General features: G+C 41.5%; 1 protein-coding gene and 1 long non-coding RNA gene across 2 annotated transcripts in view; one reads left to right on the top strand and one right to left on the bottom strand.

The window, feature by feature from the left end:
- The first annotated feature begins 4,508 nt into the window (after nucleotides 1-4,508).
- Nucleotides 4,509-19,743, top strand: part of CHST15 (carbohydrate sulfotransferase 15) — a 46,784-nt gene continuing 31,549 nt past the window's right edge. Inside the window, exon 1 of the mRNA XM_035330216.1 lies at nucleotides 4,509-4,670. The gene's annotated coding sequence lies outside the window, so the exon portion shown is untranslated. The remainder of the gene's footprint in view (nucleotides 4,671-19,743) is intronic.
- Nucleotides 4,727-19,743, bottom strand: part of LOC118169181 — a 27,361-nt gene continuing 12,344 nt past the window's right edge. The window contains exons 2-3 of the long non-coding RNA XR_004751954.1: nucleotides 15,230-15,233; nucleotides 4,727-4,834 (exon numbers count right to left, since the gene is read on the bottom strand). This is a non-coding gene — a long non-coding RNA (uncharacterized LOC118169181). The remainder of the gene's footprint in view (nucleotides 4,835-15,229; nucleotides 15,234-19,743) is intronic.

Genomic DNA, 19,743 nt, shown 5'->3' with positions numbered 1-19,743 from the left:
TTTAAATGTATGACACAGAGGGGTAAAGATTGCTCAGTAGCAGAAATTAAACACCTCCAAGGGCAACACTCTTCCTTCACAGGAGCAGAGCTGCCATTAACTTCAGAGGCAGCGGTGTGTGCTTTGAACCAAGATCTACATGCAGCTGGTGCCAGAGAAGCCACCAGAGAGTTTTAGTAGAGATCTGTGGCATCTTGGAGCATCTTTCCCTATTTAGTCTGCCTTAACCACCCAAAGTCCTTCTATAATCAAAGCTCATGATGTGTTACAGATTGCCAAAGACTTTTTTTCTGCGTTAATACAAATAATTCAAAGAAGAGACTGAACCAACCTAACGCCAAGCCCCTTGGTTGCTGGCTCACATAGTTGTTCCACAGCTGCAAAGAGCCCTTGGTTGGTGTTGAGAGTTATTGAAGGAGCAGCGTGAAACCCCCTGGCCATCAGCACACGTGAGCTATTTCTGCTGCCAATCTGAACCCATCTTCATTTGTCTTCTAAATCATAACCCCTCATTCGGATTCCTTTAGGGAATCACAGAGCTGTGCATGCACCAGGCTGAAAAGTGTTGCCTGCCCTAGGAGTTACACACACGTATTTCCAAAAGCAGCAGGCTTCTGTCGGCTCCAAGCCTTGTTGCGTGTGGTGCCACGAAAGCATTATGGTAATTCTGAGCGCTGAACCATTTAAAATCTATTTTAATTGATTCCTGGCTATTTTGTGATTCTAGCATATTGTTAAATGGGTGGTAGATAAAAGTAGCAGCAGGTAACATCTTCTTTTGTATTGCTGCAGGGAGATCATGCCTAAAATACAGCATTAAATTCTGGGTACCTCATTGCCAGAGAGACGCAGACAAATTGGAAGGAATTCATAGAAGAGCAATAAAAATGATTAAGGGTCTGAAGAGACTGAGTTATGAGCGAAGATTAAAGGGACTTAATATGTATCACTTGGCTAAATGACGACTAAGAGGGAAATGATACCCTTCAACAAGTACTTGGAGGGCATAAATATCACAAATAAAAAGGAATAATTTAGGGTGCTGAAGGACATACAACTTGGGATAAAAGGATGGTGTTAGGCAAAGGGAAACTGGCTCTGAGTACACATCATTAAATCTAACAGACCATTTGTGGGAAAACAAATTCTGACACATTTATCTAATCCTGTTTCAGTATCAGTTATTGCCTATTCTTGGAAAAATCCTGTTGTCTTCAATTAAAGACTGAGAAAGGACTCCCAGATGCAATCCAGGGATTTATGAGCCAAGAAGCAGTGGCAAGTTGGGAAAAGTGAAAAAAAAAATATGTTCGGAGTATTTGAAGGTTGATATACCCTTTACCCAGCACCAAAGGATGTATGAAGACATGAAATCAGTGATCTGAATTTTAAGAATGTGTCTGTTGCCAGGATACCACGGGGAAAATAAAAGTAATAATGCATTTCTTTACAACGTACACATTCCATTAATTCCAGCGAAAACTGTACCAACACTTTAATGGGAAAACAGTCCACGAAGAAGAATAAATCTTTCTCTAATTTTCTCATAGCACCAACTTAGAGCTCCGAACCCGGCCTCCAAGCTGGAAGAAGTGCTGAAATGGTCTCCATAAGCCTGACAGTGCTGCAGCCCTAACCCCAGTCTGTCTGAGCAAGCAGCCGTGCATTCAACAGGATTGAATGTCTGCGTGAAATTAGGTTTTGCCGTGCCTCTGCCCGGCAAAGCGGATCAGTGGCATAGCAGTGTAATGCCTAGAAGTGCTACACATGCTGTATATAGCACCTTGTGGTTTTTTGGACTTACTGCATGGAAATTCTCCAGCACCATTCAGAGGTCCCCAGGCAGGACATGATTTGCTTCCAGCTCCAGCTCCCCCTTTGCTTCCCTGCTGCCTGGGGGGACTCGGCTTTTCCGTTTCATCCTCGCAGCTCACAGCACAAGGGGGACTGAAGCTCTTTGGGGACGTTATTCGCTTTTCCTGTCATAACCCACATCAGGTTCTGGTGAGATAAGAATTTAATGTGAGGGCATGAGTTTATGCCGGTACCCTGTGGAAAAATCCCTTGAAAAAGCCTTTGGAAAGCTGTGCCTGGGGATGGGAGGTCATGGGAAAAGGACACCCCAAAAGCAGCAGGAGTGGGAAGCAGAAGTCTCCAGGGTTGTTGCGGGGAATGGACTTCTTCCTCCAATGTTTGAGGGTGGGAGAGAGAGCACCAAGCAGACGCATCAGCATTTCTGCCCTCTTTGTGAGGATAGCCTAAAGATGCTGATGCTGTAGCAGGCACACAGAGGAAGAGCAGTCCATTTCCCCGGATTAGCATCCCATTACAGCTGTGCTCTGAGGACACAATCTGATTGGTTTATCCCGCAGTTAACTCTGGCTGTAAATGTGCAGTTCTGCTCCTGTCAAACCCAGCCACCAGCCCTCTTCACCAGGGGTCTGCCCCAAACTGTGATCAGTAGCAATAAAGCAGGACTCAACTGCATTAAAAAATTGCCTTTTATATTCATGCATCTGCGCTTCCAGGTTTCTTTTTTTTTTCTTTTTTTCTTTTTTTTTTTTCCTTTTTCTTTCTTTTTTTTTTATTTTGCTTTTCACTTGATCACTTGATAAGCCTGCTTAGAGCTTACAAATATGTTCAAACATGTTTTAAAAGTGAGGTGATCCTTTCTGTGTTGCAGAGTGAGCATAGAAAGCAACAGAAATTGTATCTACAGAGGTGGGTCAGGAGCTTCTCTTTATGAAAGCCAATATAGTCAGACAGTTTTCCTATGATTTCTCTGTTGAAATCTCCTAATTTCCTCTATCTTTACACATCTTGAATCATGAGAATTAAAGTTCAGCCTTAATTTTAAGGATTATTTATTTTGACTGCTCTTTTTTTTTCTGACGATAATTGTCCATGATAACACAATTCATTGCTGGAGAGTGATTTAATAAGTCAAAATATTTTGGATTTCCCTCCCCATCTCACTAGGTAATGTTGAAGATAGTTTGCAAGTGCCTGTGAGATGGGCAGACACAAACTTTATGGACTGTCTGGAAGCTACTGCTTGTGGATACTGCATGAAGATATTTGCTCCAGCTGATGGTTGGTGGGGAGTGGGGTGAGCAGATCATTCCTCTGGGAATGAAGGTCTTGTTTTCATGACAGTTTCTTTGATTCTTTTTCTTAAATATATAGAAAGGAAGGAAGGGAGTATAATTAGGCAGAAATCTGGCTAAGCATAATTGCTATTCAGAGCATCCCATGAGGCCTAAAAAGGCTTTGGCGGGCAGCATATTTAACCCGGAGCAGAAACACTGAACATGTGTGAATATTTCAGAAGTCCCAGGTTTCACCCCGTCAGCTGTTTTATTCTGAGAGGATTTTAAGGTGAGAAATTGGTGAGACTGAGATATGACCTTTGCTGAGGATCTCTGATCCATCCAGAGCTCATATATCTCATGAAGCAGGAAACTTGTGGATGTGTGTTTTTAAGTCAGTCTCTTAGTTATCTGTATGTGATCTTACAGGTGTATTTGAATTCTGTTTGGCTCCCAGTCACAGCTGTAGTTTGGAAGCTGTTTTGCATTCTACTTTTAAGTTATATATGGTTTCACTTCAAAAGGGATTCCCCAGATTTTTTCTTTTAGATTCTTCCGATTGCTGAAAGTTGGATTTAGGAACGGAAAATCTCCTAAAAACCAATGTTTTCATACTTAACTCATGCTTTGTTACCTCGACATGCTAGCAGTGAAGTTGCTGAGCACTACCCATGCAGACTGAAACCCAACAGTGGCTTCCCTTAGTGCCAGGAGAGGGGTACGGAGAGCTTTCCTCCTGCGGTGTGCTAACACCCAGACCTTGGCCAGGGCAGGCACAGCTGCACAACTTCAGATAAGGCGAGCCCTGCGAGCGTGGCACTCAGCCCTGCTGTGACACCGCGCGCTGAGCGTTGCAGGAGCGTGCAGACGTTGTGCGGAGGGTTTAATGAGCAGACTGCACGTTCAGATAAACACATCTATTTATGTCTGCACGGTGGGGTCTTCTTGACTGAGGATGAACGGTGCGCTTTTGGAGCGCTGGATTTTGCCTTCCTAGCCAGCGTTTGTGCTGTTGCTGACACAAACCTGAAGCTGAGCTGTGGGACCCGCTCGGGATCCTCGGTTCTCCTTCCTCCTGCCCCCAACTCCACGACTGGGGCCGCCGCCTTCCTCCGGCACGGTCCCGGTGGGACAGCCGGGATCCCCGCAGCATCCCTATGGAGAGGCCTTGCCGAGAGCTCCCAGCGAGCCGAGGCTGCAGCCGATGCTGCGCCGCTCCCGGCGGGGGCGATGCCCGGCGGTACCCGGAGCCGGCTGCGTGCGGGTGCGTGCGGCTGTGTGCGGGTGTGTGCAGTGTTTCTGGGGGTGTGTGAGGTGTTTCTGGGGGTGTGTGGGCTGGGGGGGGCACAGCCGGAGCCCCCCACTCCCCCCCCCACCCTAGCGGAGCCGAGCACGCCTCCTCCTGGGCTGCGCAGCGCGGCCGGGGAGCGGCGCGGGGCTGCTCCCTCCCTCCCTTCCCCTTCCTCCCCTTCCTCCTCCTCCTCCTCCTCCTCCTCCTTCCCCCCGCAGGGGCGCGGATGGGAGGACGAGCAGAGCGGCGGGCGCGCCTCCCGGCGCGGTGCGGAGCGGTGCGGAGCCGAGGTAAGGCTGAGCCAGGCTGAGCCAAGCTGAGCCGGCTCTGGGGGTGATCCCGAGCCGCCTGCTCCCCAAGTATGGGTACGGCAGCACTTTGCGGGAAGTTGGGAGGCACCACGGGGCTTCCACGGGGACACCTCGGGCTGCCCCGCTTTGCTCCGAGGGGAAGGCTGGCGAGCCCCCATCCTCCCGGGTTTTTTTGGGGGGAACCATGGGCTGCACCCCCGGGTCTCGGCCGGTTCGGAGAGGTGTCCCCCCTGAGAGTGTCCCCGCGGTGACAAAGAGAGCGCTGCTCGCTGTCACCCCGCAGGGAGCTGCGCCCTGGAGAGGGAGCAGACGCCCGGCGAGCGGCTCGCCTGGGAAGCTGCACCCAATTCCCGCACCGCATCCTCCCTAGAATTAAGCCCCGGAGGCATGTTGCCACTTGCCGCTGCTTATTTTTCGGTGAAAAGGGGTATTTCTTAAACGCGAGCCGCCGGCTGGTAAAAATAGCTTCGTGGCATGCGTTTGCTGAGAATGCAGTCAAGGTTCAGTGGCGGGTTATTATGGTTAGGCTCTTAAGCAACAGTCCCCTCTCTGAACTTTGGTGGTGTTGTACATGGTGAGTTGGTGGCTTTTCGTTGTTGTTGTTTCTTCCTGTGCTGCTTCATTGTGATACTACAGCCGTACCCTGCGGTGAAGTCCCTTACTTGGTCACAGCCAGGTTTGTAGGTTAATGGGATAGACAGCAACATTGCCAGGGTGCTGCATCTCAACACCCACCAAACTTTCCAATATGGAAATGTATTTCTGTCTTATTCCATGGTTTTGGGCCTAAAGATGTCTTTGTATTGATTTGCTTACATATGACATAAGAAAGGTTTCACTTCTTGAATTGCATTAGCCGGAAAAAAAACACCCAGAAAACATTCTCATCTGAAGAACAAACTTGTGCCTTTTGTGTTTGGTGACCAAGTAAAGAGCAGAGCAGTCAGCTGAGCAGATTACAGGTTAAACCCTAAAGTTTGCTGGAGCTAGTTGTTAAGATTATTTTTAACAATCTTAACAGTTGTTAAGAATGTTTTTAAGATTTGAATGAAAATTGTATGTGCTCATTTGTGTAAAAAAAATGTTTTATTGAACAGCATCATGCTTAATACTAACTGGGTCTAGGTCTCTGCCAAAAGGGAAGCTTACCTTAATGAGAGGTCACAGCATCTATAGGATTTATATGTATTCTATAGGATTTATATGTATGTACTTATATTTATGTTATTTATATAAAGTGATGTAAACATTTGATTTATAAAGAAACACACACATATATATACATTCTCACTCATAAACAGTAAATAGTAATGGAATAGATATTTTAAGGTTTTCTTTGTCAGTGATCAAAATGTTGTCACACATCTCTTGGCCTGAGAGCTTCTCTGCTGCTGGTGCCATTTCACTCTTGGGCATTGAGTCAAAGTATTCATCTGGCTCTTCACATGCCAAAAGGAAGAAAATCAATTTGAATGCAGAAAAGAAGAAACTACTTCTATGAAGATTTTAAAGTAGCGAAACTAATCTTTTTTATTTTTTCTTTTAAATGGCATTTGTATCCTATGTCTGTAAGTGCAGTCAACATGCAGTTCTGAAATCAATAACAAAATAATTTCATGGTTCAAATTTTGTAACAGGAAGACTAATCTCAAATTCAGAGTGCTTTATTTGAGGTTTTGGAACAGGAATGTGATGAAACAGCGGAGATTTGCATGACAAAACACTTAATTCCACTAATGCAGTGGAAGACTGTAATGGATTTTATCTTCTTTGCTAAACAAAAAGTAGTTATCTGGAAACTACAAATGAGCAGGTTGAAGCAGACTCTCATATTTGGGTTATTTCATGTAGTTGAAGTGGAAGGATAAGTTATATAATCCACTAGCAGTATTAGCAAGGATGGGATTATAAAGGCATAATCAAAGAGAGGTAAATGAGATACTGCTTATATTTTAGCACTATAGTATCAACACAGCCATTTTGCTATTTTTGTCCAGAAATAGCATAAGTTTGGAGTTGACCTATTTCTTGCATTTTTTTTAATACTTTTTTTTTTTTTTTTTTTGCTATACAGTTACTGTCTAGAATTGATGTTAGAAGCAGACTGGTAACTATAAAATTAAAATAATCTGAAATACATAGCAAACTTTTATGGTGAGAAAGACAATAAAAATAGTTAGAAATCATAGACCCTCTGGACAAACTAAATGCACTTGTGCAAAAATAATCATGAACTGTGATGAACAATTTTAATAATAGAGATTGACAAGTCATTCTTTTGCTATTTATCCTCTGTGCTAAAGACATTTGAGTGCCTGCAAGCAACTCATAATAGTCTTGAAACTTGAAGTGTTTTTCTTATTTTTGTGGCCTGATAACACACACCCTGTTCTCTATGAGAACTGGGACTTTCAGTGGACAGAGAGGATGTTTGTAGCCCAGGTGATTTCAGTGGGCATTGCATGTGTCCTTAAACATGGACTGTGTACTGAAATCTCTCTCTAAGTGTTTATTTATACTTAAGGTCAAGTTGCTAGGTGGATGACAGTAAACTTCCAAAGTTCATGGGGCTATTGTTAAACATGATGCTACACCTCCCGTCACCCAATAGGGATCTTTTTCTCAAAATTCCTTTGCTGCCTGGCAAGGGGATCCTTCGCATTATTAAATACTTTTCCACTACTGAGTATTTCCCCACATGCTCAAAGGAGCAAAATTTTAAGAAATTGTAGCCCAGTATTGTGTTACTTTTACATTTTGTTTTTTAAAAGTTGTTCAGATGCTTTCTCTAGAGACAAACAAGCAGCAGCAGGCCGATCTTGTCTAAATTACAACAATTTAGGAAGTTAGAACATCCAGCTGTGCTCTTTCAGTACAGATACATCATTCAGGTGAAGAGAGACATGACTTAAATAGGTACCAATATACTCCCTCTGCCTCCGAAGTCTTAATTACTCTTGCAGTTACCATATCCTTATAGGCTGTATATCCTGCCATTAGAAACTGCAAGGAAATGTGCTGTTAAATCATTCAGTGCTGCTCTGGAAGCACAGGTGATGTGAATTGCTTTGCTTTCAACATCTTGGAGAGTTTTTAGGAGACTCTCCTGGCTTGAGCTGAGCTCCTCAATTGCTTTCTTGAGGCTTCAGCTCCTCCCTTGCCCCACCTATTTTTCTCCTTACCTTACACAGGGAGGGATAACTGAGTTTCCACCACGCTCCTTGGCTGGACTTATGTTGCTCAGCTGGAAGAACCCAAAGTGCGGTGGAAAAACAAGGTAGATTTCCAATAAGAGAACATTTTTTAGTGCTTTTCCCCACAAATTAGTTTTTTTTTATTATTATTATTTATTTATGTTTCTAGCAGAGTGCACTGTTTTTCTTAGTGAAGAGCTGCCGAGCCAGATTTGAGTCTAAATACAGCTATTCACATGAGGGGATGGGATCTGTGAGCTCCTACAAGCTCTTATCTCAGAGCAGCCTGAATGACACTGATCTTTCCACTTTTACTGCAATTTCACTAAAATTGACCAGCTATGTATAGCACTGTTGACCCATTCTCTTAAACATACATTGGGCAGTATGTGTATCTAACAGAAAGCATGTTGTACAGTCAGTCACACTGGCTGTTTGTATGTACGACCTTTTCATTTGTGTTTTCCTGTCCGAAGGACATGATTACAATTCTGCCCTGGTTGCTCGATTTGGTTTTTACATGCGAGGGAGACAGGAAAGCTACCGAGGAGCTGGAGTGCAGCAGACGCGCTGCAAAGGGAGCTCTGTAATCGTTTGATTACACAGCTGTGCCCGACATGCCACTAAACAGCACTTTAGGAGCAAGCAGTTAATGTAGCTTTTCCATGGAATATTTATTAATTTATGTTACACCTGGCTTCCAGCAGCTGTTGGACGTGGCTTGCAAGCACTGGTTTTAAGGAGTGTGGAACCCTCCCTCAGAGGATGTAACCAGGTGAAATGCTTGATGCCTAGTGAGAAGAAACAAAATAAACCCAAGTCCAGCTGAGTAGTGGTGGCTGACAGCAAAGATGGGGCAGATATGACTGTGATGAGAGGAGATGTGATGGTGGATGTGAACAGGAGCACCTGGCAGGCTCTGGCCTAATGACCTCTCTGTGTCCTGCTGCTTCCTATTCCCAGATCCAGCTTCTCAGTGTTCTAACAGTAGCTTGAAGTACCTGAAATGCAAGCGCTCCAAGTCTCTGAAGTGGAAAGCCTGCTGGTTTCCTAGTGAGCTTGCCAGAACTCAGGTAGTACTATAAGCTAACCCAGCTCCAGAAGTGTTTTTGGAGCTCCTGGTGTAGCAGCCCGTCCTCAAGTGGGTTGCAGAAAGTGGCTAAGGCCACCACAGTGCTACAGAGGTTGGGAGGAACTTGGCTGCCAGTGTGTTTGCTCCCTTTGTAATAGGTTTCCTTTGAAATGAAATCATTCATGTGATGAAATGTGGTTTTGGGTAGTAGGGAAATGACAAAGGCCTTGGAATTTCACTATAAGATGGAAGTGAAGCTCAAAGGGCATCATATCTAATAGGATGTCCACAGTTTCATTAAAAACGAGGCCCTCACCCTTCCCCAGACGGAAATTCCTCCACAGAGATTGCTTTTGGCAGTCCCGATCCAAGTGCAGCTTTGGGCTTTCAATCTAACCCCTGCAAGCAATCTAAAATGCAGGAGCCAGTGTATGCCCTAGATTACAGACCCCTAAACTGTGCATTTTGAGTGTAATTCCTGCTGTTTTTTTATACAGCAGCAAGTCCATTTTGAGGCTTTACTTGGTAGGATTGGAGAATAGGCAGTACTGAATCATGAGATCGCTAAAATTTAGTTATAAATGTTCTTTTTTATACCAACAACTACTAAATTCACACTTTTTAATTTTTAACTTAATGTGCTATTATTTAGACTCATCAAATATGCATGTCACTTTATATATACTTGTGATTTATGATGCCAACTTTATATCTAGGGTAGCTATTCCTTACTGTGAGATGCACAGCGTAGAAAGCAGATCTGTACCTAAATAGCAAAATATTAAAACTGACTGCTTTTCATTTGCTTCATGTCTTCCAGGATGGAGAAATGTGCTTCATAAGGAGATATTTTTCCTGTATAAAACATCAGTGTTCAGGTTGGGTGAAGGTACCTTGCTTTCTTACCATAAAATTAGAAAAGCTGATGAGATTGAAAAAGACTTCTGCATTATTATTTTCTAGTATGAATTCAAGCAAAGCTTAAATCTGCCTAGTTTAAGTCAGGCATGTCAACTTCTCATGGAATATCAGGAAGTGCTTTTCTTTCATATAATGGCAGTCACAAATTACTTTTAACTGGGAAGAGCTATGATATCAACCAAAAAATAAAAGAAAAAATGAAAGGTTTCTAGAAGTACAAAGAAAACAAATAAGACTACACTGAAAAGTGGCAAGCTTCTGTAAAATACATAAAAAAAATAATGAAGATTTATATGCAATGTGTCTGTATAAGGGATGAAAGAAACCCGGTAAACTGTAGTGTCAAATGGGTGCTACAAAAGTGGGCAGCCCAATAGATGTGAGTCTGAAACATTGGATGATTTCAGATGAAGTTGATAATGTCCTTATGCGCTCCATGTGTCCAGTCAAAATTCAAGTCTTGGAGCTATATGGAAAAAAGCACTTAATTAAAGTGCTTTAGATCTGGCACAAAGTTAGTAGTGAGATACCAAGAAATGGGAGAGACATTTTGAAAAAAAAGTAATAGAAATCAGGACCCTGGAAGGTTTTACACGTGATTTGAAGAAAATGTGAGCTCACTGTGGTGCCTAAACTAGGATATAATGGCCTATGGATACTAAAATTTATTAATTTATTAATCAAAAAAAAAAAAAAAAGGAAAGAGTATGTTTGGTACAGCCAGGAGGTTTAACTTTAAAAGGCTGGAAATAGGAGGAAATCAAGGAGGATGGGTTATTAGGTTATTACAAGTGTTAATCATGTAGTGAGACGGCCTTGCCTGTGAGCCCAGCTCTTCCCTTGGAAGCTTCATCCCTTGAAAACTCTTTTCTAATTTTTATTTAATGCTTATTTCCAACCTCTTGGATTTTGGTTACTTTGTTAGATCAGAAATATGTCTTCTAGCTGAACTGTATAGATATAAAATAGATAATATTAAGTAGACATTATTAATGTTAAGTTAAATTGAAATCTGCAATTTGTAGGACTTTCCAGGAACACTGAAAGCTCAGTAGTTCATAGATCTGTTTCACAGTGCCAAAGGCTGTGCTCTTCTTCCCTCTGAGATCTTGATTAGTGCATTAGTAGGACTACTGCTGTAGAGTTTGTCCTTCTGGCTTGATTGCTGAGGCCTGAGAAAACTGCCTGGATTCATTCCTCTAAAGGATTTTGGATGCTATTTTGTTGAAGTGGAAGGGGGGGGCAGGTTGCACGTGTACATCAGGTTTGCGCACATTCAGGTCTGATGGCAGGTCAGCTTCATGAAGGCCTATGGGTTCATGTTGTGCAGTTGTGCTTCAGGATTAGGGATTCTTCCCTTGTTTTGTGGCTCTCTGGATTTCTAACTGTGATATTGGATCATATTTTTGCATCTATTGCAAGTACAAAGGTCAGATAAAGTGACTGAATTTTGCTGGGTGAAAGCTCTAGTGTGTGAAAGGCTACTAATAATGGTCACCTCATTAGTTAGTTACTACATTACTGCTAAACTTGTGGTCTCTTCATTTAAAAAGACAAAAACACGTTCTTGAACATTTTGTCACTGAGTATTACAGCCTTAGGTTGTGAGCAACTTGTTGGACTCATTCATAAAGTAAATAATTTAGATGAAAAAAATCTTAAATTATAGTGCTATAAAAACAGTATCTCAGGTTGAGGATTAACTTGCCTGAGGAACGGATAAGGATAAATCATAATGAAACCAGTATTGCTCTTGACATTCAGTATTAGAATTACTTTGCAAAACTATTTATGCCAGCTTTAAAACAGTTTCAACAAGAAATGAGATGTGAGAGGTGAACAGAAGGGAAGAGTGGAACCTAAGCTCATCACTCTCATTATAGGAAGGAGGAAAAATTGATTTGTTTAACATCAGGCTATTTAAATGCTGAAGCATTTAACTCTTCAGAGTAGGTTTTTAAGCACTGCTAAGGAAAGCAGTCAAACTAACAATACACAACATAGTAAAATGCAATATATATTGGTAACCACGGAAATCCCACATGGATTTCTCTTCCATTATGGTAGGTCAGGAGCAGCTCAGCTCTGGATTTTCACTGATGTAAGGGGGACCAGAATTTGGCCCCTCAAACATGTGGGCACAGAAAATGTTCTCCAGTTGTTTTGGTTGAATTTCAGCATTGACTATGTGTGTATAAGGAGTCACATCCCAGCTGTGCACCCCTTTCTGCAAGGGAGGGAGCCTTGCTGGCTGGGAGCCTGCATCAGGGAATGCATTGGCCAGACAAGCTTTGGCCTTGCATCCTCCCTAGAAGGCAACGTACCCTCTGCTTCCCCTCATCATAGGTGGGAAAATTCCATCTTGTTGGACACATTGTCGTGCTTGCACCAGGACAGACCACACAGCTGAGTTGTCCCATTGGATGAAAGCTGTCTCTCTTGCTGATGACTGGAGCTGATCACTGTTTACATGCCGTACCTGGTCCAGCAGTAGAGTCATAGAATCCTAGAACCATTAAGGCTGGGAGAGACCTCCAAGATCATCTGGTCCAACCATTCCCCTACCACCAATGTCACCACTGAACCATATCCCTGAGCACCACGTCCAACCTTTCCTTGAACACCCCCAGGGACAGTGACGCCACCACTTCCCTGGGCAACCCATCCCAACGCCTGACTGCTCAGTGTCCCAACTCCTGTCCTCTCCTGCCTCTGCCCTGCAGAGCAAGTGACCTGGGATACAAAGGGACTTTCTTTGTACTCTTCCTGAATATTGAAGGGGGTTGGACTGGGGTGTTCTATGGTGCCTTTAACACTGCCACATCATGACAAGGAGGAGCTTTTAGTTTAAGTCTCCACTGCTTTTTTTTTTTTTTTTTTTTTCCTTTAAACAGATTACAGCAACTCTTTGTGTAAAATGCACTTCATAAGATGTCTTCAAGTCATTTGCTGTTTATTTCTGCATGCAGCTTTAAGAATTTAGTATTCTTGTTGTTTGATATCATGGTTACAATGTTGCAATAACTCATTTTGGTTTAATACTGCGGAATGCATAAAAAGCTTCTGCTGAGATTTAATAGCTTTGTCTTTTAATGGTACCCATTAAATGGGTGTAATCTCTCCAGTTGTCTAGGTTTTCATCTCACTATACTAGTACACTGGATAATAAATTACAACAGCAGTAAAAAAAATGTACTGTGAAAATACAAGTAACCATGTAAATATCAACAAGGTTTTTTGTTGGACTATTATAATTCTAGATATTTTGCCAATATACTTTTCTAAGGCTTTTCACTATTAGAAAATAAAGTGAAACTTTATGACAGTATATAGATGTGCATTAAAAATATGTACTTGCTACTAAAACAAGGTTCTCCCAAACATAATCACCAAAAATGTTACACTGCAGTATTTTAACTTTCTTTGTGTATCTTTAAAGATAACAAATAATTCTGAAATAGCAAATATCATTCAGTCGCATTTAACAACAAATTTCAGGGTTTCAAATTAGGTACTATAAATGCTGCACTCATTCCAAACAGCAATTCTCAGGATGAACTTCTGGCTTCATTGAAGTCAATGAAAACTCTTCCTGCTGACTTAAGCATGCCAGGATTTAAAACAAAAATAAATTGAAACAGGATTTTAAAAAGTTTTCTTCTTAATGAGTTGCTGGAGTCATTCAGATGTAGTTTTATGTTCTTTAGTTCAGCTGGGAAATTCTAAGGTGAAGATGATGTCTGGTGGGGAAGAGAGTGTATGAAAAGAGAATAATGTTTCCAGTTGAAATAATATAGCAGTGGTTGTGTTATCCCATAGAATCACAATATCCTGAGTTGGAATGGACCCCCAGGGATCATCAAGTCCAACTCTTGGCTACACACATGCCTGCCCAAAAATCAGGCCAGGTGTCTGAGAGCGTTGTCCAAATGCTCCTTGGACTCCATCAGGGTCGGTGCTGTGACCACTGTCCTGGGCAGCCTGTCCCAGCGCCCGGCCACCTCTGGGTGCAGAACCTTTTTCTAACACCCTGTCTCAACCGCCCCTGCTGCAGCTTCATGCCAGAGGTCCCCTTTTTGGGGACCCACTTTGGTGCTAATGAAAGCTGAGCTTGCAGGTGTACATTCCTGTTACAGATATTTTGTTTTCTGAAGTGATGGAAACCCCCAAAGTGACGGAAACCCCCTAACTCTTAGAGTATTGCATTGTTGCATTGTGTGGATAGGAATTTTGGCAGGTGTTTTTATTTTATTTTATTTTATTTTATGTTTTTATTTTTTATTTTTTTTTTCTTCATCAAGGACAGTATTCAGGAATAATTTTAGGGATGTTTTTAGTGTTGGCCTTCTGGCACCAAGGATTTTAAAGTAGCAATTGAATAGGAGGAAGGAATTAATGTGATTTAGTGTTGTCAAACTGAAAATGAAGTTCCTCCTAACACATCCTTCGAAGAACACTCAATGGCTCTGGATTTAGCCTGCCATCCGCTTTATTTCCCAGTGATATTTTTGAACTTCCTCTGCTGATAAATATTTAGAGTCTGTTTATATTTCATCTGATTTTTTGCTAGATAGTGCTTACAGATTCTTTCTGTAAACACTTATTACTGAAGAAATTGGTATCACAAGCCTTGAAATTGCAGTGATGGCAATTTTGTAATATTAACTGTAGCTGACCATATATTTGTTAATTATCCAAGACAGGCTTACTGCTTTATAAAAGGGATTTTTTTTTTTTTTTTTTTTTTTTTTTTTTTTTTTTCTGGCTGCAGAAGCTAGAAAGGTAGCTGTAATTGCTTTGCCTGGAGTGCAGGTTTAGCTGCAGAGGACTTGGATGGATTAGATATGACCATCACTGAGGATCAAGAAGGGATGAAAAGAGGAAAGACTTCCGTGTTTGTTAAAGTTTTAGTTACCGGGATGTTGTTAAACTCAGAGTAAAAATCACAGTTGTTATTATTATTATTATTATTTAAGTGAAAATCTAATGAGAAACAATTTGGAGACAGCCAAACCTATGTTAACTTATTTGAGCCCTTGAAGGATTTCCTTCTCAAAATTGTGTGCAGTCTCTCCTTACAGCATGGCTCTGCAATTTTAACTGGGGTTGCCTGGCTATATCTTAGTGCTGTTTTGCTATGCCTCGCTAATTCCTTTTTGGAGTAATGTTTTTTCCTGATGTGAATATGACAACCCCACTTTAATTAGATAACAGCAGTTGCCAGGGATCACAGTGCCTGAGAGTCTCAGAAGTGTCTGTGTCAAAATAAATAAATAAAACATCTAAAAAGCTTTACAGCTTTACTAAGAAGCAATACACTTAATTGAAATGGTTAACAGCATTGAAATGACTTGCCTACTTATATTACAGCATGTAGCCACCAGATGTCACTTATTTTGTGCACTGTACTGGGAGAAATATGCCCTTGTGTGTAAAAGATTTTTTTTTTTTTTTTTTTTTTTTTTTTTAAAAAGCAGCTTGCTCTGAATGGGTTTGTTTCTGTTTGTGTTCCTAATTGGCAAGTTCCTTCCTTTATAAATATTTTCATCTTAAAATAGATTGTATAGACTTGTTTCTCACAGACAAGATAGACTTGCATTTTACATGAGCCTTAAATGTCAGCAGTGACATTTTGAGATTCAGTCTTTAAACGTATAATTAACTGTCTTACTAAATTTTCAGAAGGATGAATGTACATTTCTGTACAAAGGATGGTCTTTTTATTATGAACTGTACGATCATTAACAATACTTTAACCTGCGATTTACATATACATTCATCTCCAGACAAGTTAAAAGTAGTGAGATGAGTCAAAAACTCGTGCAGGACTGAAATCATGGTGTAAGGATGTTCAGACAGGAGAAGGACCACTTCTAAAAGTAGAAAACAGCATCCACTTACAGAACTCCACAATTCATTGTCAGGTTTTAAAGTCTTCAAAGCCAAGTGTAAATATGGATAGATACATGGGGATATCTTTCTGAACTGGAAAAGGAACACTTGGTGCCCAGTGTAAAACTCTTTCTCCATAACCTGATGAGTGTAAGCTGTCTTGATGAGCAAAATTTAATGGCTAATTGCTCAGCAGTGAGAGCAAGCAACGAGCTCGTGATCAGGGTTGTGGTGTTCAGCAGTGTTTCTTCTCTCCATCACCAGAGATGCTCAATTGACTGACACTTTTTGGTTTGTATGCAAAAGAAGCACTGTTAGAAAATGGAAATTGAATTTTCTGTAGTCAAGACAGAAAGACTGAGTTGTGTTGGTGTCACAGTAGCTCTGTGGGTCTTATGCAGATTGGAGGGCATAAATCCATATCTCAGAGTGAATGATGGTTGTTCTCCCAAGTCTTTTTAGTTTGGGTCCTCAGGAGCAGCTGTTTTGAAAGACTACCTACCTTCATTTTTCATCTGTGGTGAAAAATGTGCTGTAGCATGGCATTCAGTAAATGGAGGCAGAGTATAGGACACTCTTTTTACTTCCCTTTTCTGTGCTTGAGCAAAACGAGAGGCAAAGCATTGTTTAACTGCTAGAAACGGTGCTGACTAATAAACGGAGCAAATTGGTGTTTTAGCAGTTAATACGAAACCAGTCGTATGAATGAGGATCTTAAACAAGCATTGTTTATGAGCCTGAGAGTTTCACTTCCTCACTCCAGGTCTCACAGCAATGCTTCCGAAAATGCCACCTGGGGCTGCTGCCGTGGCAGGGGCTGGCTCAGCCCTGCTGAGGACCCCATTGCACAACTTGTCCATCATCTTCCAGAAATGAGCTGCTCCACCCTGCTCGTGGAGAGGCTGACATTTGCCTGGTTTAATGCAGTTACTGGGGGTAACTGAGATTCGGTGCTGCCTGTCTTAGATTGTTTTTCTAGAGATGGGATTGCCAGTGGCACTCCATCCTGTGCAATGCATATCTGAATTTTGGCCAAAGTCCATCAATCCCCGTGTCACGGAATTCGAGATGGTGAGTTACACCTGGGTTGTTCTTCTTGGGCTTCCACCATTTTATGCCCTGTAGTAGCACAGGTAACACACATTGGTATGCACATCACTTTGTCAGCCACGGACTGCAAAGCATGCTGCCATCTGCCACTGGGAGTCACTCCAAGAAAGGGAATGGTGTCTGTGCCCTGAGGGGCTGATCCTCACGGACCTTTACAAACCTCTGAGTATCTCTGATCGCACTATAGCATCCTCCCAAGTCTGCTGCATGGGCATGCTGTTTGCAACAGAGACTAATGCCTTTGCTCATTTAATATTTTTATTTTTTCTCAGGTTGGACAGAAACTTCCATGTAAAAGATTAATAAAATATTTCACGTCTTATTTAAATGTTCATGTTTGGACAATAACTTATTGTCTGTTCTATGTCAGTCTTGCTGGCCTAGCTTAGCCCTGTGCAAGCATCCTTTATGAGAAAAAAGTAAGGATAACTTCAAAGCCCAGTTTCCACATGTAAAGGGAAAAAAAAACCATAATTGCATAGCTTTATTCTGATTTGCTTTTATTACTGAAGTCTAATTTCAATAATGAACCATGCAATAAAGAAATTAAAATATATTACTATGCAATTTATTTTTTCACTTAGTGGGAAGAACTGTGAAATTGTCTGGGTTTATAGATTATTTAGAACCTGTGAGGGCATTTTGATTATAAACATTTTGGACGCTGAAGGCATTTTTCAGGATTTAAACAAGTGAGAAAGTTATAAATTGTATTGAACACAGTAGTGAGGCTGTCATTTCTCCTATAATCCTAGGATGGCTGGTTTTCTAGCTTGCCTAATTTCTACATATACTGGTGAAGAAAGTGTTGTAAAAGCAGCAGGTGAGTGACTTAGAGTGGTTTACACAGTAGGTAGGCTTCATTTTTGCCCTCTAGAAAGACTTTGTCCATTAGAACCACCACTAATGATGGTACCAAAAGGTGGAGGGTTTTCATGGGGAGGGCACCAAAGCAATTAATGATTAAAAATAATAATCAGTCAATCAATTCGGCTGACAACCTCACAGCCTGGATTCACAGAGACCCCCATGTGTGGATTACAAGGCTGCTGGCTGACCTGGTGTTGGAGGTGTCTGCTGGAGCCAGGCACAGGGGGCAACAGGGGTGGCTTTGCTCTTCTGGCCCCTCTGCTGCAGAGGCAGTGCCATGGGGCTGAGTGTCTGAGACTGCTCCTGCCGGCTGCTGAGTCATGATCCTGAGGCTGTGATGAAAGACGTGGCATTTAGTGGCACTTGATTACGTGTTGCTGGCTTTGGATGTGGGCGTGGAGTGATCTTTGCAGGAGACAATGATTGATATGGCCTTCTGCAGCACATGCTGTGTTTTGTTAACAGCATTCTTGAGGGTGGAAAGCATTAAAGGAAACTGAGCACAGACTGAATTGTACAATGCTGTATTTCTGAAACCATAAAACTCTTTTAATACCCTTTAAAAAAAAAGAAAAGAAAGAGTAGGCATAACTCAATAACATTATTTAAAGAGCAGGTCAGTATGGAGCCCATTTTCCCCATTTCTCTGAACTTGAGGCATTGAACCAAGTGCCATCTCTGGAGCTGCAGTTTGATCCATCAGCTGCACCTCATGCTCCCACTGACAAGTGCACCATAACAGAAGTTTATTTCTACACCGTTATCTGCGTAACACTTATGTATTCTATTTATCCTTGTTTTGTAGCAATTGGGTGTCACCTTTGAGAAATGAACTCTGCTTTCATAGAATTCTTGTGTTGTCGCTTACTGACAGCTTTAGGTTTTTTCATGGTGATGTTATTTATATAATGTAGTAGTGCTTAGAAATCATAAGGGGGCTTGGAAGCCACCTCTTCTAGTCCTAAGACACCCTTATAAGCTCTTATTTTGGTGTAGTCTCTGCAGTAAACATATATTAAGGAATTCATTGTTTATTTCACATTAGAATATCTGCTCCAAATGCATCTGTATGCTCTTGATGCCATTTGAGTCTCCTGGGTGTCTGAAGGCCTTGAATGCATTAACAGCCTGAATCAAGTTATTGCATTAAGCTCATGAAATTAAAGAACCATATCCTTGACTCTAGGTAGAGTAAACACTATTGTAAAAAGAGAAACCTAACAGATGGAAATGCATTTCAATACTTGGGAGGTATTTTTTTTGCTGGAGATGGTTTTAATTAAATATGTTAATTTGGCTAAAGTTGGGGTTTATAGTTCCTCACAAAGCATTTAGTGGTGTGTATTCTGGAGGTGCTTGTAATTCTTTGTGGAGTTTTATAATGTCAATACCCTATCTTTTTTTTTTTTTTTTGGGTTCTCATAAACATTCATGAATCTATTTTTGAAAAGCTGAATGCCAAATTAGTGGTTTGAATTGGTGTTGCTTTAGATTTATCTTTGAATTGCTTCAGTAAATGATTCATTTCAAGAAGCGGAAAAAGCACACCAGAACTTCTGTGGGTCTGATTTCACCTAGGATCTCCTAAAGAGACTCTGTCTTCTATTTTGAGAAAAAGTTGCAGAAAAGTCATGGTGGGGAGAGTATATACCAGGTTCTTGTTACATTCATCATTACACAGAGTTCCTCCCCTCACTTTCTTTCCACTGAAAATCTGTAAATAAAGTTTTCAGATTTGTGTCTTGTTTGTTTACAATCTACAGTCTGGCTAAGTGCAACATAAAGAATGCAAAGACACCTGTGGTTGTGTTATTTCCAAGGGGAAAGCAAGTATACTGAAACCAAGCATGGGCAAAATTTGTAGGAATACATGGCCAAGTCCAGGGAGCCAGTGACCTGGGGGATGAAGAACAGGTTTATATTAGTCTGGACTATGTATATCTGGATACTACAGCATTTACTTTCTGGGAATTGGTCAGTCCCATACACAACA

Source organism: Oxyura jamaicensis, chromosome 6 (assembly GCF_011077185.1).
Source record: "Oxyura jamaicensis isolate SHBP4307 breed ruddy duck chromosome 6, BPBGC_Ojam_1.0, whole genome shotgun sequence".
NCBI lineage: Eukaryota > Metazoa > Chordata > Aves > Anseriformes > Anatidae > Oxyura > Oxyura jamaicensis.
The sequence above is the reverse complement of the archived record's forward strand: the minus strand, read 5'-3'. Positions and strand labels throughout refer to the sequence as shown.